Here is a 17,277-nt window from a genome sequence, read left to right as displayed (position 1 = left end):
TATGACTATTTATGACTTTTTATATGTGATGTTGTAATGCATATTTGTATAAACCTTTAAAAGTAAAATGATATAAAAAAAATACAAAGAAAAAGAAAATAAAATAATATGTTTATAATATCTTAAAGTTTTGCCTATTTGTAGCATCCTTGTATGTGAAAATGTCTATAGGACTCATTGCCTTGTCAAAAGTAATATAGGTCTTTTAAGAGGTTTTTGCTTATGCTTTGCGAAAGGGAAAAGATTAGACATAAAGTGTAAGTGTAGCTAATTCAGACTACCTCACCTATTAGAAGGAAGATTTCTCTCTCTGCCTCTGGTGGGATTAGGGCTCTCTCTCTGCCTCTGGTAGGATTAGGGCTCTCTCTGTCTCTCCCTCCTTCACCACATCACCACGCCTCTGGTTCAGTTGCTCCAGCTGACAGCCTTCTTTGATGCTCTCTGCACTGCTTTCTCTCTCCTCATCTTCAGCAATCGTCTGCCTTCTTTCTCCATTCAAGAACTGCACTCTATTCTGCAGCTCCCAGCAGACATCCTCTCTCTCTCTGCAAGCTATTCTGAGCTCCAAGCTGTTCTGGGCTCCCAGCAGTTCTGTGCTCCAAGCTGTTCTAAGCTCCCAGCAGTTCTGTGCTCCAAGCTGTTCTAAGCACCACGCTGAACTGCACACCACGCTGCACTGACTTCCAAAACTGAACTGAACACTCCTCCTCTCCTGTAGCTCACTAATATGGAAGCTTGTCCTTTCATGGAAAGTTACGGCCAGTAACCTGCCGCCCACCAAATTCTTGTACCTCCCCGTACCAAGGACACGTTCCCAGCTGGCCAGCCTGAAGTTGTGTCTTCGGAGTGGAGAAAAATACATTCTTTTGATAAGGGCCAGCCTGAACCGGTTCTCTCCAAGCGAACAACAGCCTTAACTATAAACATTGCCTTTGCCCTGAAAAGCCTCTCTGCTTCCATCAAAATGGAGTCCCTCTAGCTCTAGGCCTGTAGGCCTGAAAAGGGGTGAAATGCTCCTTAGCTCTGTCAGAATACCTACATAAACCATACCAATGTGTCTAATATGTCAAAGCCAATAGGCAATAGACAGGTGAAAGTCAAGAATAAAGGCATATTAAGCAGCTATCCTCTTATAGGTCTGGAAAAAGGGCTTAAAAGGGCCAACACAGGCTAAGAATACCTATACTAGATGCGAGCAAGACTAATGATCTATATCACTGCTAAATAAAGCCAAAAACTCTGCCATTACACCGTGTCACAATGGAAGAAATCTCCCTTGTGGTCGAGGAGTGACCACCCTGTCCAAACAGGCACCAACAGCATCTTTGCGGTCTGCAATTTCCAGGCTCCCGCCAGATCCTGAAGAATCTGCGTCACAGGGCATGGACTTCCAGACATCTCTGACGCTGACCTGCGCTTCCAGCTAAGCTGAGACCTGTAGCAGACACGAGAGACAGGAACTCCTGGACATCCTGCATTTTTGCTACTGCACCTACTTCCCGAGGAATCCCGAAGTTGTGCATTGGGGTATTTGAAGCCCCTACCCTGAGCACCGTCTGCACTGAAGCTCAGTGGCCTACACTCCACGAGTGTCCCGTGGGCCGCTTTGTGCATTTGAGCTCGAGCTCCCTTTGCTGTTCCTAGTCCGTTGACTAGCGAGCCCCCACGAAGGGCCATCTTTGATTTCTTGAGCTTTCCTGGTTGCTCCAGACTTGCTCCCACTCCTCTCCAAAGGAGGAGTTCCTCAGACCTTGCTGGTCTGTACCAAAGCCCATCTCGACATCCTGTGTGTATTGTGTTTGCCAAGGCTTGTTGGGTGCAACACGGATTGCAACACCGCAGTCAACTAGATCCTTCGTGGGACAGCTCGAATACAGCTCCTGGGTGGCGTCGACGCCTCCTGGTCCCTGTGGCTGAAGAGACAAGCTTCACCTCTTTCACCTAAAAGCACCAGACATAGGCTGGCATCTTATCCTCGCCACCCTGGTCACTGGCTAGTGGCCCAGACTCTGCCTCCTCTGCTTTCAGGTTCTTCACATCTCCGATCCACCCTTGGATCCACCCGGACACTTTTCCTCTGGTCGCCTGCAGCATTCCTTCGCAGCTCTCCATTGGAATCGACGACGAAACCGGACACCAAAGATAACTATGCACCCGGATTCCCTGGATGAGGTAACACGAGTACTCCGGTGCTCCCATGGGTCTTGACTCTTGAAGTGTCCTAGTCTAAAAGGGTTCCATCGTAGTTCACCTAGAAGTGCCCTTAATCTTTAAAATTGTAACTTGTTTGTTTCCATAGAAAGTCAATGGTGATCCGCGGCTGTGTTTAGACACTGCACGCGTCCCCTGTGGGCCTCCTGCATCCTAACCTTTAGTGATTTTAGGTCGCCCCATTGATTCTACAGGCCTTAGGCCTACTTTCTAACTCTCACGTGGTTCTTATACCACTATTATAGTTAGGCTTTCCTGTTTTCAGTTTCTATTTTGGGTAAATTCTGGTGGTGTTTTGTCAGTGTTTTCCAGTGATTTCAATACCTGAAAAAAACAGTGCTTTTCAGTGATTTCTAATTTTCGCGCCATAAAAAACAACTGAAACGGTGTTTTTCTGGTGTTTATGAAACGCTTTGCTTTTATTATTGCTGGCTTTCTTCATTGATGCATGGCATATAGACAGTGCACGTACGTGTATATGAAGTCCAAATACATTTTCACAAGTCAAATTTATTGTAGTACACCATACAATATTTCTTCAGAGATTCTTTAGTCATTCGTGCTCTCTCTTTCCTTCCCATGTACATTTTTATTTGTGAAAATGCCCTCTCAACATTGGCACTTGAGACTGGCAACGCCAAAACAGCCAGTACACAACTTGCCAACTCTGGCCACTGACGTAGCTTCCCATGCCAGTACTAGTGCACCTCAAGGTTGACATTCTCTGGGAGAGGTTCTGCAACAAACACGTTGAACTGGGTGCACATGCCCTCAGAGGTATTAAAGCGGTCAAAAATGAAGCTGTACTTTGAAAAGTCCGGAGAAAATTCCCCTTTACGGAATGGATCTAACACTTGTGCAGCGTACCAAAGTGAGGCTTCATTGACTTCAAACGCCATGGTTGGTGAAGGGACATTTCTATGCATCATAGCTAGCCATTTCTCATGCATAGTAAAATAAAATTTCCAGAATTGGTCTTCAACACTTCTTTGCTTCCCGAGTGGCAAGCATTCTAACAGGGAACATGTTGCCGTGCCAAAGTCACTAAAAGTGTCGTCTAGCCTACTCTCGAGGAGATGTTTGATATCAACACTGTTGGACAGTCCACATGAAGGGCTCGCTCCCTCCCTTCAGGACAGGGCCCAGACACCGGCTCTCCCAGGGCCGCCCACAGAAGCACACCGCAACCCGTCCCCTACGGGACGCCTGCTCCCGGACATCTCTGTATCCCTGGCCCGGGCCACCGTCAGCACCATTGCCCGGACCAGCCGCCATCTTGGACACTGCACCTCGAGGCCGCGTGGCCTCAGCTCGACCCCAACCCTGGGCCTGGCCAGGCCCCGACAGCCCGGCACCACCATCCACCCAGGAGGTGAACGGACCACTTGGCAGGTCAATGGGAGGAAGAAGTATCGATGGCTCTCCCCCGCCAGGTGCCGATCGCCCCCAGCCTCCCCGGGCGCTGGCTCCACCCCCCTGCTGGGTGTCATCTTCGTCGGGACCTGCTGGCGCTGCCGCGGACCGTTGCTAACTTCGATCATCTCGGGACCTGCTGGCGCTGCCGCGGCCCTTCTTCCTAGACCACCGAGCTCGAGGATTGTGAGCTACCCACCATCTCATCGCAACTGCCAGATTGGTAACAAGACTGTCCCGCTACCCCCCTTTTTCCCATCCAAGAGACTAGAATCGAGGGGACCCCTGAGTCCTGACCTCCTTGTACCATTTCTACCGTACTTCAAGATTGCTTATAAAGAACGTTAAACCTTATCTTTGTGTGGTGTCCATCTGTGGGGGGGAAGTTACTTGTCTGTACGATCGCTGGAGACGGCTCTCCCCGGAGACCTCTCCCCTTGTCCTCGGCCGACCATCCAGGTCCCGTCTAACATTGGTGGCCAGCGGCGCGATCCGAACCAACGCGTAATCGTACAGAAAGCAACTCACCCCACGACAAAACCACGATGTCGACCCAAGAGAGCGGATCTACAGAAAAATTCTGAATGGAAAAACTGGAGGAATACAGCCATCGAGAATTAAAACAATTTTGTATGGAACTGGGCATTGCTACCACCGGGCTGAGCACAAAAGATGACTTTAAACACGCCCTAGAATCGTGGGCGGAAGCAAATACCGCCGGTCCCCGGGACCAACACATCGAAGCACCGGAGACGAGCACCGCTCCGTCCGAAGAAAGGAGAGCGGGTCTCTCCCGGGAAGAGATCCAAGAGCGAGAAAAAAGCAGACTGCACGAATTACAGTTAGCACGGCTCAAGTTGGATGGAGAACTAAAACTAGCGGAACAAAAAATAAACCTAGAACACTTACGGCTCCGAGAAGAGCGGGAAGAAAAGCAATGACAAAGAGAGCTCGAAGAAAAAAGACTGGCATACGAACACGAGCGCAAGCTAGCAGAGATAGAACTATGGAAGCAAAACAAAGACCTGGGGATGCCCGAGCCACCGCGCACCCCAGGAGCTACAGAACCAAAGGTCCACATTCCCAAAGATGTCGTCCGAGAGTATTACCGAAACGACGACATACAACAGTGGTTCAAGGCCTACGAGATTGCCATGGCCTCCCACCGGATCGATCGAAGTGACTGGGGAGCCGGTCTATGGGGGAGGTTCGTCAATGAAGGCCGCGATGCCCTGTTACAGCTCCCAGACCATCAAATGACGTCCTATGACCACATGAAGGCCGCCCTCCTCACGCGATATGGGCTTACACCCGAAATGTACCGCCAGAGGTTCCGCGACTGCACCCGAATCCCAGGTACAACTTGGGTGGAATATGTAAACTATTTCAGCCGAGCCTTCGAGGGGTGGATCAAGGGGAGCCACGTAACGACCTACGAGCAGCTTTTTAACCTGATCGTGTGGGAGCACCTCTCCAACAACTGCTTTGTCGAGCTCAGGCAGCACCTCCTCGACAGTAAATTGACTGATCCACGGCAGCTCGCCGCCGAGGCTGACCGATGGGAAAGCACCCGAGTGGGCCGGGGTGGGCCGAACGAGCAGAACCGAAACAACCAAGGTCACCACCGTCCCCGTGGAGGAGGAGGAGGCCAGGGCCGGGGGAAAGACACCGTCCCGGCCGCTCCCACTACCAGCACCCCGCCCCCGGCCGGCCTGGGCAACCCCCCGATGCGCCCGGGATTCAGAGCCAATGTCACGTGTCATCGATGCCAGCGAGTCGGCCACTACGCCAATGACTCGAACTGCCCCAAGAACCAAACTCCGGGACCCGCCAGGTAGCTGCCGCCGCCCTAGGAGAAGAGCAAGTCTACGAAGAGCAGGCAGAATACGAACAGGAGCAACCAGAGTGGGAACCGGCCGCCATGGTCCTGGCGTGCCTAGGGGGAAGAGACATGGTCCCGCGGGCCCCCCTACCCGCCAACACAAGAAAGTACAGTCAGTGGGTGAATATAAATGGGCGCAAGGCTGAAGCCCTACGTGACACGGGGGCCAGTGTGACGGCCGTCCGCTGTCACCTGGTAACCCCGGAACAAATCCTGCCGAACATTCTCTGCCCCGTCCGATCAGCCGACAATTCTGAAAGCCTGTGTCGGATGGCCTGCGTCCCCTTCGAATGGGGAGGAGTATCCGGCATGCTGAAGGTGACGGTCCGCGATGATGCCCCCGTGGACTGTCTCCTGGGGAACGATCTCGAGAGTTCCCCGTGGGCCGCCGTGGAAAGAAGAGAGCACCTGGGGATGTTGGGCCTCCCGGACTGGGCGTGCGTAACCACCCGGTCCATGGCCGCCCGCGCCATCCCCGACCTGAAGAACCCGAATGGCCAGCACCTCCTCCCCCGGTCGCTCCAGTGGGGGACGCCGACCCTGCCAGCCGCCCCGGAACAAACCCAAGAAGGGCTCGCCCAGCCACAGGACCTTCCAGACCTGGCTCAGTGGCGTCAAGAAGGGGGGCCCACCCAGGAACAATTCCGTCAAGAGCAGAAGACCTGTCCCTCCCTCGAGGGACTACGACAGCAAGCCCTCGCCCAGAGTGCGGGAGATACCGCCGGGGCCCACTGGATCTATTGGGACAATGACCTATTGTACAGCGAGCAAAGAATCGCGGAATTGGGGGCCAGTCGAGTGTTGGTGGTGCCCCTCCGTTTTAGAGACTTCCTGTTGAACTTGGCCCACGATGTCCCCCTGGCTGGACACTTGGGACAGGACAAAACCTACAGCCGCCTGGTGACCCACTTTCAATGGCCAAAAAATGAGAAATGACGTCCTCAACCACTGCCGGTCCTGCCCCACTTGCCAGGCCAGCGAGAAGAGCGGCCGCAAACTCAAGGCACCCCTGCAGCCATTCCCGGTGGTTACCACCCCGTTCGAAAAAGTGGGAATAGACATTGTGGGGCCCCTGGACCCCCGAACGGCACAAGGGCATCGATTCATCCTGGTATTGGTGGATCACGGCACCCGCTATCCCGAGGCCGTTCCCCTTCGAACTGTAACTGTGGTCGGCCGAGCCTTAATGGGGATCTTCTCCCGGGTGGGCTTCCCCCGGGAGGTCGTCAGCGACAGAGGCACAAACTTTATTTCAAAATACATGAAATCCCTCTGGCAGCAGTGCGGGGTCACCTACCGATTCACAACCCCCTATCACCCGCAAGGAAACGGACTGGTTGAGCGGTTCAACCGCACACTCAAGAGAATGATCATGGGGCTGGAAGAGCCCCTCCGCCGCCAGTGGGACGTGCTCCTCCCGTGCCTCCTCTTCGCCTACCGAGAAGTCCCCCAGAAGTCCCTTGGCTTCAGCCCCTTCGAACTCTTGTACGGACACCCTGTTCGAGGGCCCCTCAGCCTAGTCAAAGAAGGTTGGGAGATGGCCCCCCTGAAAACCCCTCCAGACGTCTACAAGTACCTCCTGACCCTAGGCAATCAAACCAGACAATTCAGAGAAATCGCCAAAGCCAATCTGGAGGCCAGTCAGGAGGACATGAAAAAGTGGTACGATCAGAATGCCTCCTCCATAGAGTTCGAACCGGGCCAGCAAGTCTGGATGATGTCCCTCACCGAACCTTGTGCCTTGCAGGATAAGTGGACAGGACCCTTCAAGGTGGTTGAGCGCAAGAGCCCCGTCACCTATCTCATTAACATGGAGTCTCCCCGGAACCACCTCCGGGTCCTCCACGCCAACAGACTCAAACCCCACTTTGTGCGCTCGGAGCTCAGCCTGCTGATGGCTACAGACAGTGGAGCGGAGGAAGACTCCGAGCCTCTCCCTGACCTACTGAGGACCCGTGAAAAAGATGGTTCAGTCGACGGGGTCCGACTCTCAGATGCCCTAACCCCGGAGCAGCGCCAAGACTGCCGGACCCTCCTGCTGCAATTTGCGTCCCTATTTTCCCTCACCCCCGGGGTCACCCCCTGGTGCTTGCACGACGTGGACACTGGGGACAGTCCCCCTATCAGACATCGGGCGTACCTCGAACCAGATCGGGTACGTGCCTGCATCCAAGAGGAAGTGTCAAAAATGCTCACACTCGGAGTCATCGAGCCCTCGGATAGCCCCTGGGCCAGCCCAGTCGTGCTGGTCCCCAAGGCGGCCGCCCCAGGTACCACCCCAGAGCTACGATTTTGCGTCGACTATAGGGGTCTGAATGCTGTCACCCGAACCGACGCTCATCCCATTCCCCGAGCAGATGAACTGATCGACCGCACGGGGGCTGCCCGCTACCTGAGCATCTTCGATCTGACAGCGGGCTACTGGCAGATCGGCCTCACCCCCAGGGCCCAAGAACGATCCGCTTTCTCCACCCCGGATGGCCACTACCATTTCAAAGTGATGCCATTCGGCATGAAAAACGCTCCAGCAACCTTTCAACGACTGGTGAACCAGGTATTGGCGGGCCTCGAAGAGTTCAGCGCCGCCTACCTGGACGATATCGCGGTGTACAGCCGCCACTGGTCAGACCACCTCAGCCACCTCCGAGAGGTCCTGCAGGCCCTCCAACAGGCCGGCCTCACAATCAAGGCCAGCAAGTGCCAGATTGGCCAGGGGTCCGTGACCTACCTCGGACACCAAGTGGGGAGCGGTCTGGTGGCCCCCCTCCAGCTCAAGATCGCTGCCATCCAGTCCTGGCAGCCACCCGTCACCCAAACCGAGGTCCGAGCCTTCTTGGGGCTCACCGGATACTACTGGCGGTTTGAGAAGGACTATGGCAGCATTGTGGGGCCCCTCACGGCACTTACATCCAAGAACCAGCCAAAAAGAGTCGACTGGACTCCCGACTGTCAAGCTGCCTTCGAGAAGCTGAAGGCCGCCATGTGCACCGCCCCTGTGCTCCAGGCTCCCGATTACAGCCGGGAGTTCATCGTCCAGACTGATGCCTCCGACCACGGCATTGGGGCCGTCCTCTCCCAGCTGAACCCTGAGGGAGTCGACCAACCCGTGGCCTTCATCAGCAGATGCCTGCTGGCACGGGAACAGCGCTGGAGCACCATTGAGAGGGAGGCCTTCGCAGTGGTATGGGCCCTCAAGAAGCTCCGGCCCTACCTCTTCGGTACCCACTTTCGGGTGCAAACAGATCATCGCCCCCTGCAATGGCTAATGCAGATGCGGGGGGGAGAATCCCAAGCTGTTGCGATGGTCCATCTCCCTGCAGGGGATGGACTTCACTGTGTAGCACCGCCCTGGCCAGGATCACGCCAACGCGGATGGCCTGTCACGCTTTTTCCGCCTCGACGAGGAAAGTCCCCAAGAGGATGGGTGACTCTCCCCGCCTTCAGCTGGGGGGGACGCATGTTGGACAGGCCACATGAAGGGCTCGCTCCCTCCCTGCAGGACAGGGCCCAGACACCGGCTCTCCCAGGGCCGCCCACAGAAGCACACCGCAACCCGTCCCCTACGGGACGCCTGCTCCCGGACATCTCTGTACAGCCGCCACTGGTCAGACCACCTCAGCCACCTCCGAGAGGTCCTGCAGGCCCTCCAACAGGCCGGCCTCACAATCAAGGCCAGCAAGTGCCAGATTGGCCAGGGGTCCGTGACCTACCTCGGACACCAAGTGGGGAGCGGTCTGGTGGCCCCCCTCCAGCTCAAGATCGCTGCCATCCAGTCCTGGCAGCCACCCGTCACCCAAACCGAGGTCCGAGCCTTCTTGGGGCTCACCGGATACTACTGGCAGTTTGTGAAGGACTATGGCAGCATTGTGGGGCCCCTCACGGCACTTACATCCAAGAACCAGCCAAAAAGAGTCGACTGGACTCCCGACTGTCAAGCTGCCTTCGAGAAGCTGAAGGCCGCCATGTGCACCGCCCCTGTGCTCCAGGCTCCCGATTACAGCCGGGAGTTCATCGTCCAGACTGATGCCTCCGACCACGGCATTGGGGCCGTCCTCTCCCAGCTGAACCCTGAGGGAGTCGACCAACCCGTGGCCTTCATCAGCAGACGCCTGCTGGCACGGGAACAGCGCTGGAGCACCATTGAGAGGGAGGCCTTCGCAGTGGTATGGGCCCTCAAGAAGCTCCGGCCCTACCTCTTCGGTACCCACTTTCGGGTGCAAACAGATCATCGCCCCCTGCAATGGCTAATGCAGATGCGGGGGGGAGAATCCCAAGCTGTTGCGATGGTCCATCTCCCTGCAGGGGATGGACTTCACTGTGTAGCACCGCCCTGGCCAGGATCACGCCAACGCGGATGGCCTGTCACGCTTTTTCCGCCTCGACGAGGAAAGTCCCCAAGAGGATGGGTGACTCTCCCCGCCTTCAGCTGGGGGGGACGCATGTTGGACAGGCCACATGAAGGGCTCGCTCCCTCCCTGCAGGACAGGGCCCAGACACCGGCTCTCCCAGGGCCGCCCACAGAAGCACACCGCAACCCATCCCCTACGGGACGCCTGCTCCCGGACATCTCTGTATCCCTGGCCCGGGCCACCGTCAGCACCATTGCCCGGACCAGCCGCCATCTTGGACACTGCACCACGAGGCCGTGTGGCCTCAGCTCGACCCCAACCCTGGGCCTGGCCAGGCCCCGACAGCCCGGCACCACCATCCACCCAGGAGGTGAACGGACCACTTGGCAGGTCAATGGGAGGAAGAAGTATCGATGGCTCTCCCCCGCCAGGTGCCGATCGCCCCCAGCCTCCCCGGGCGCTGGCTCCACCCCCCTGCTGGGTGTCTGGACTCCCTCATCCCGGACCTCCCGACCTCCAAGTGCGAGGGTCCGGACATCAAAGGGCGCCAGACCTATAACTGGGGCAGCTCCAGAGCAGGAAGGCAGGTGTATCCTGGAGTCAAGAGACACCTAGAAGAACTCATCCTTGACGGACTGCTGGCGCTGCCGCAGCCCTGCCTTGTGAACTGTCGTCCTGCCTGCTGGCGCAGCCGCAGCCTTCTGCAACCTTCATCCTCGTCGGGACCTGCTGGCGCTGCCACGGCCCGTTATAACTACCATCTTCGTCGGGACCTGCTGGCGCTGCCGCGGACCGTTGCTACCTTCGATCATCTCGGGACCTGCTGGCGCTGCCGCGGCCCGTCTTCCTAGACCACCGAGCTCGAGGATTGTGAGCTACCCTCCATCTCATCGCAACTGCCAGATTGGTAACAAGACTGTCCCGCTACCCCCCTTTTTCCCATCCAAGAGACTAGAATCGAGGGGACCCCTGAGTCCTGACCTCCTTGTACCATTCTACCGTACTTCAAGATTGCTTATAAAGAACGTTAAACCTTATCTTTGTGTGGTGTCCATTTGTGGGGGGGAAGTTACTTGTCTGTACGATCGCTGGAGACGGCTCTCCCCGGAGACCTCTCCCCTTGTCCTCGGCCGACCATCCAGGTCCCGTCTAACAAACACCAATTATACTGAACACTTGGTAGACAAGGGTGTTTTCTGACTCTAGTTTTTTTATTATGTCCACTACAGCAGTCATGTTTTCCTGTAAAAATCTAAGGCTGCAGTACAGTGTACTTTTCTTGACATCACTATCAATATGCACCCGAAGATCCTCACATTTCTTGCCTTTTGCATCATCACTAAGCAAAAATTCAGTAAGGGGTCGCCACATAGATAATATTGCATTCACGGCCTCTAGTACTGAGAACCACCTACTAAATGACACAGTTCGGATGACTCTTTCTTTGCTGCCACACAAAACACAAAATGAGAAATATTTGCGTTTGAGTTCCCGCGCATAACGAAACAGTGCGCCTGAATGTACTACAAAATCAATGGCATTCTTCATCAGCTCAGAAGATTGTAATGCTGCTTTCAGCTTACCATCTAGCAAGTGGCAAGGATCTCTCACAGGGAAACACTTCAGCTCAGGTATTGCTTTTGACAGGTCATCACATAACTTTTTCATATACGTAGCTGAATCGCTGCAAATACAAACAATATCTCCCCAATCTTTGCTAAACTTGGTAAGAACTCTCTGCAGCAGCATTCCAAGTGACACTGCATTGCATGTTTCCAGTACATCCAGATCTGCCATGATGGTACGTCTGTGCCATCCATTTTTTGCATCACAAAATGTGATTAGCACTGCCACTGCTGGGTCGCCACCCATCTCTGGGGTTTCATCAATGGTAACAGAGATCTTAACATCACCTTGCAGTAACTCTGAAATATGTTCAATATCTACAAGGAACACCTCTGGTAGGTATTCCTCATACATTTGTGTTGGTTTTGGAAATGTTTTGAATGCTGGTGCACGCTTGCGGAATAGATTCCCAATCGGTCCATCAGCTTGGTGTAAGCTGGTTCCAGATTGCACTAGGGCACGTACAAATTCATGTGCCACATCCTTTTCTTCCTCACGTTTTCTTTTGAAGCGGGTCATTGTCTCAGCAAGAGACATCTGGCAAAGGCTGTCGCTATTAGGTGGCTCTTTCAATTTCAAGTGGGTCTTGGTGACAAGATGTTCAGCAATTCGGCTTGCAGTTTTCCCACTTACTATTGGGACAGTCTGCAAAACCTGCAAATTAACATCTTTTGCCCACGCACTTCTTTAACCATGAAATCTTTGTTTTCCAGCACATAATCTTCTGCCGTCTTTATTCTGCGGGGCATTCTGTTCTGCGCAAAGTAGATCATAAAAAAAGACACTTAGAAACCGGTTGTGTACTGTTGAGAAAATGATGCCACTGAACAGGCTGCCAACCAATTGGTGAAATTGAAGAACACATATTTGAGGCATAGCATAAGGATCCATTTTATCTTTAGCTTTTGATTTAAAACTTTAAAAATCTGTATCCTAGGTACCCTAAATGCTTATTAACCATCATGCTTTAAGAAAAAGAATTAGTTTCTGGATGTATGCAAATTAGCTAACCTCCAGCTTGCCTAAAAGTGATTAATACTTGGTGGTCGAAAGCCCTCAGGCCAATTTCACGCTTTATAAAATTGCAAAGGAATGCAATGTATATACAGATGCAGGTCAGGTAACCTATTGTCAGGAGAATGTTCAGCTTAATGAAAGGGGAATGTTGAATCCATATGTGTCCAGTATGAAACATTCAAATACAGTTCAACAGTAATAACGACCAGTGGCGTAAATATACTTACATAGCTCCCAGACGCGCAACTACAGTCAAATTTCGGGGTGGAGGGGTAGATTCTTCCAGCAATTGGCAGAATGGAGATGCACGGGTTCTAAGAAGGGGTGAAATCAAGAAAGCCTTGTTAAGTAAAATGTTCTTGTTCAGACCTGTGAAGTACTCAGGTGCGATTGCAGTAAGACAGACGCCAGAACACAATAGCTCCTCTCCCCCCCCCCCCATGTGAGTCAGGCAGGGGGCCTGGTGTTTCTCTGGCCTTTGGCCTTTCACAGCTCAGCTCCCTATTCTCTTGTCTGTCGTCACCCCCTGCACTCTGTGTTGCACTAAACAATGTCAGAAGAGGTTGTATCGCAAATGGTGCTCATGTAAAGCGCTCAGATACCTCCGGGTTTTGTGTGCGCTAAATAAAACCCTCCCCTCTGTGATTAGAAGTGCCACTGGAAAGGAGGCGTGAGACATACACAGTGCTGGGCAGGAGCACTATCGAAGACTCACGGGTGGGAGGAGACCTTCTGCACCCCACAGTTGGATAAGAGACCTGTTGGAGCGCGAGGGGGGGGGGCTGCGAGCAGTGGGAGCAAGGCTGCCATGGACCCCAATGCGAGTAGAGGAAATAGAAGTCCGGAGTGCCCAGTTGGATATCAAAAGACTGTTCTGAGCAAATTTTTTTTTTTACTGCAAGGACATGGCACTGAAATAAAAATAACAATGACGCCTCTACATATAGTTGCCAAGTCCCTGCAACAAACACTCGCTGGTGTGGCGCTGGTGACTGCTACATCGGCGCATGGGTTGTTATGCTCAGCACGGGGTGAGAGGGGCGGCAGGGCCCTGCTGAACCCATCAAATAACACATTTAAAATAAGGAGGTGAGCCTGCAGAGGCGCTGTAATTTACACGAGGCACGTTTTAACTGTGCAAAATTGACTGTCTGGTGGCGCTAAGCTCCCCATTCTAAGAAGGGGTGAAAAACAAGAAAGCCTCAACAAGTAAAATGGTCTTGTACAGACCCGTGAAGTACTCGGGTGCGGCTGAAGTTAAACAGACGCCAAAACACATTAGCTCCTCTCCCCCCCATGTGAGTCAGGCAGGGGGCCTGGTGTTTCTCTGGCCCTTTGGCCTTTCACACCTCGGCTCCCCATTCTCTTGTCTGCCTTCGCCCCCTGCACTCTGGCGCTCATGTAAAGCGCTCTGATACCTCTGCGTTTTTGCGTCCCCGCATGCCAGCAATCATACCCCTTAATGCGAGTGCAAATGCACTAAGAAAGTGCGAACATCAGCAAAATATGAAATACAAGGCAAACAATACAGAATAGATTGGTCAGAGCGCACTGCACACAATCACCACCACTGCTTCAACCAAGGTACACAACTCTCATGAGTTGGGTGAGATCCGTTTTAAAAATGTAAAACTCAATGGAAATAGACATTTGCTACAATGTGTTTTACCTAGCGCTTGAGACCGTACTTTGCTATCGCAGCGCTGTGTCTGGCAGATGCTCTTTCTGTATGTGTTCCAGTCCTTAAACAGAAGGGGGAACGGAGACCATGCAGAGGATCAATCATGTGCATTTGTGCACGCTTCCCCCCGAAGGTGTCCCCTGGATGAAACACAAAAGTCTATTGATGGCCAACTTAATGGTGGTCCTCATTTATCGACCTCAGAAGGATGTCAGAATGGGTGGACCTGCCGGGATTTACCTGAGCCATAGGGTCAAACACAGTCCTCATACAGTGGATGCAATAGTCTGCTAGTAACTACACCTCTATCTTCATTCTACAAGGGGAGTTTGCTTTACCCCCTCTTTTTTTATTAAACAAGGAATGCCACGCATGCAGCGCTCCCTCACTACCGAATAATATTGACCTGCACTGGCAAGATGAGGGGAACACAGGTGTATATCGCCTGCAACATTCTCTTACACTGTGTGAGACTAATCTCACCATGCCATGAAGTGCTCTATTCTTTGATTTTCCATTCCCACTCCTGTCTCTGCCCCAGCCTGTGCAATTGCACGGTGTGGGAGGGGACCTCTAATGCATTTGAACATGCAGCTGTGAAATAGGCAAACATATCAAGCATGTGAATGTGACTGTTTTATACTAACTTCTCGAAGCAACATATAGAAAACCTGTGCGCTCTCTTATGCTAGGAAATGTTTTCGCATTACTGGACCCAGCTTTCGTATCTGAAAATAATAACCCTGAGTTCCAGCGGCTAATTAATACCACCAAGACGATGAACGAGTGGGGACACTTTGGGGGTTCAGCAAGGACATGCGTGCAGTCGCTGCATCTGTTGGCCTCGCGACATTCATTTACACCGAAGCACATTTCAACTGTGCAAAATTGACTGTCTGATGGAGCTAAGCTCCCCATTCTAAGAAGGGGTGAAAAACAAGAAAGCCTCAACAAGTTAAATGGTCTTGTACAGACCCGTGAAGTACTCGGGTGCGGCTGCAGTTAAACAGACGCTAAAACACATTAGCTCCTCTCCCCCCCCACGTGAGTAAGGCAGGGGCCTGGTGTTTCTCTGTCCCTTTGGCCTTTCACACCTCGGCTCCCCATTCTCTTGTCTGCCTTCGCCCCCTGCACTCTGACGCTCATGTAAAGCGCTCTGATACCTCTGCGTTTTGTGTCCCCGCATGCCAGCAATCATACCCCTTAATGCGAGTGCAAATGCACAAAGAAATAAAAATAACAATGACGCCTCTAGCCCTCTACACATGCCAAGTCCCTGCAACAAACACTCGCTGGTGTGGCGCTGGTGACTGCTGCATCGGCGCGTGGGTTGTTATGCTCAGCACGGGATGAGAGGGGCGGCAGGGCCCTGCTGAACCCATCAAATAACACATTTAAAATGAGGAGGTGAGCCTGCAGAGGTGAGGCGCTGTAATTTACACCGAGGCACGTTTTAACAAAAGGCCAACCCTGTCCTCCCTCCGCTATTCTGCCCCTGCTTGTAAGGTACAGGGGGAATCAAAGCTGACAATTCTCTAGCAATTAAGTGCGACAAAACACACACTTTCACCTACCAGCTGGGCCTTAGAGCACTTGCAGTACTGGCGGTCGTCCTCTGGTCGTCTTCTTGTCGTCGTGCGGGACTGGAATGTGCTGCGTTGTGCTTCGGTGTGTGGGGCCAGACAAAGTGTGGACAGCATTTTCAATGGGACCTGGCCCCACCCACCAACCTTGCCAACCAATGTGTCTCCCCGAATTTAATGGGGGTGACACACATGCCAAACTGCTTTGTTCTCGGCCTAAATTGGATCTTTTCTTCGAATGCTTTGGCTCCATCAAGTGGCCAAGTGGTGCAATAACAATGAAAATCGGTGACACTCGGGTTAAACCTTGTCAGCTGATTTTCACACCGGTAGTGTATTGTCAGGCAGATTCGGTTTTAACCGAATTCCGGACTGGCTAATTATAGTATATGGTTTGTGAGGCCGCCAGGGCATAACGTATACTGTGCAACTTATCGTATGCTAATTAAGTTCCTTGTATTGTACTTTTGTCCTCTGACCTCATAAAGGTCCAGAGGGGTTATGTTTAGAATAAATACATATATATTTGATATATACCTTGTGTGGTGGGCTTTCATTTGATCATTCAAGAGATTATAATTGGTAAAACAACTAGCTTAACTCGCCTCTAAGTCTTAGCCTGAAGGCTGCTCTCCACAGCTACGACTAGGATAGCTTTCTATAAGGTTGACTTTATAACCTGATTTTGGAGCGTTATTCCACCACAAGACCAGGGGCACAGCCAAATACTGCCTTTTCGCTACTTGTCCACATAGTTATACTCCATTTTACTCCATGTCCTCATGTGTTTGATCAAATCTTTCATTTAAATCCAATGGTTTCCTTTTTTTTTTTTCTATCTTTTTTATTTTCTTTTTATTTTTTATTTATTTATTTATTTATTTTTTCTTATTGTCTTTTCTAATTTTTCCGATTTTGTCGCCACCTTCATATTGTGAAAATTTGTATTTATGAACTTGCGCACTTCTTTTTTTTAAAAGAGTCTCTTTGGTTTTGCATTTTAGCTGACTAAGATTTGCGCTAATGTCCAGGGTTGGAAGATTATCTCTTAAAGCTTTTACAAGTTTTATCTCCTCAGCTACAATGTCAGAGGTCAAAGTTAATTTATAATTATTTCTTTCATGATTTTGTTTCAAGACAAAGGCTTGTGTAAACCCTCGGATGCTGGCTTTACAAGTGTCCCACACTGTTAAGCAAGAAGTTGTATTTCTGTTAAAAGTAAAAAATTCTGTGATGTGTTGTTTTAATCGTGAAATAAAATTCGCATCTGATACTAAATTCCTAGGGAAGGTGAAAGCTCTTGGAGGTTTATGTTTCAAAGACAGAGCAAATTCGATCATGATAGGATTGTGGTCAGATGTAATGCGTGGGTATATTACCATGTTTGTGGATCTCATTAGAGTGTTTGAGATAAAGGCCATATCTAAGCGAGAGCACAGTCTATGAGGAGCTGAATAGAATGTATAGCCTGGAGAGTTTGGGTATAGTGAGCTCCATACGTCCTTAACATTGTGT

The 17,277-nt window shown here is 51.9% G+C and overlaps 1 pseudogene; it reads right to left on the bottom strand.

Annotated features, from left to right (window-relative positions):
- Positions 1-2,708: 2,708 nt before the first annotated feature.
- LOC147712517 (uncharacterized) lies at positions 2,709-12,230 on the bottom strand (annotated as a pseudogene).
- Positions 12,231-17,277: the final 5,047 nt, after the last annotated feature.

Source organism: Lissotriton vulgaris, chromosome 5 (assembly GCF_964263255.1).
Source record: "Lissotriton vulgaris chromosome 5, aLisVul1.2, whole genome shotgun sequence".
Lineage (NCBI taxonomy): Eukaryota > Metazoa > Chordata > Amphibia > Caudata > Salamandridae > Lissotriton > Lissotriton vulgaris.
Note: the sequence above shows the minus strand (reverse complement) of the source record. Positions and strands in the feature narration are given on the sequence as shown.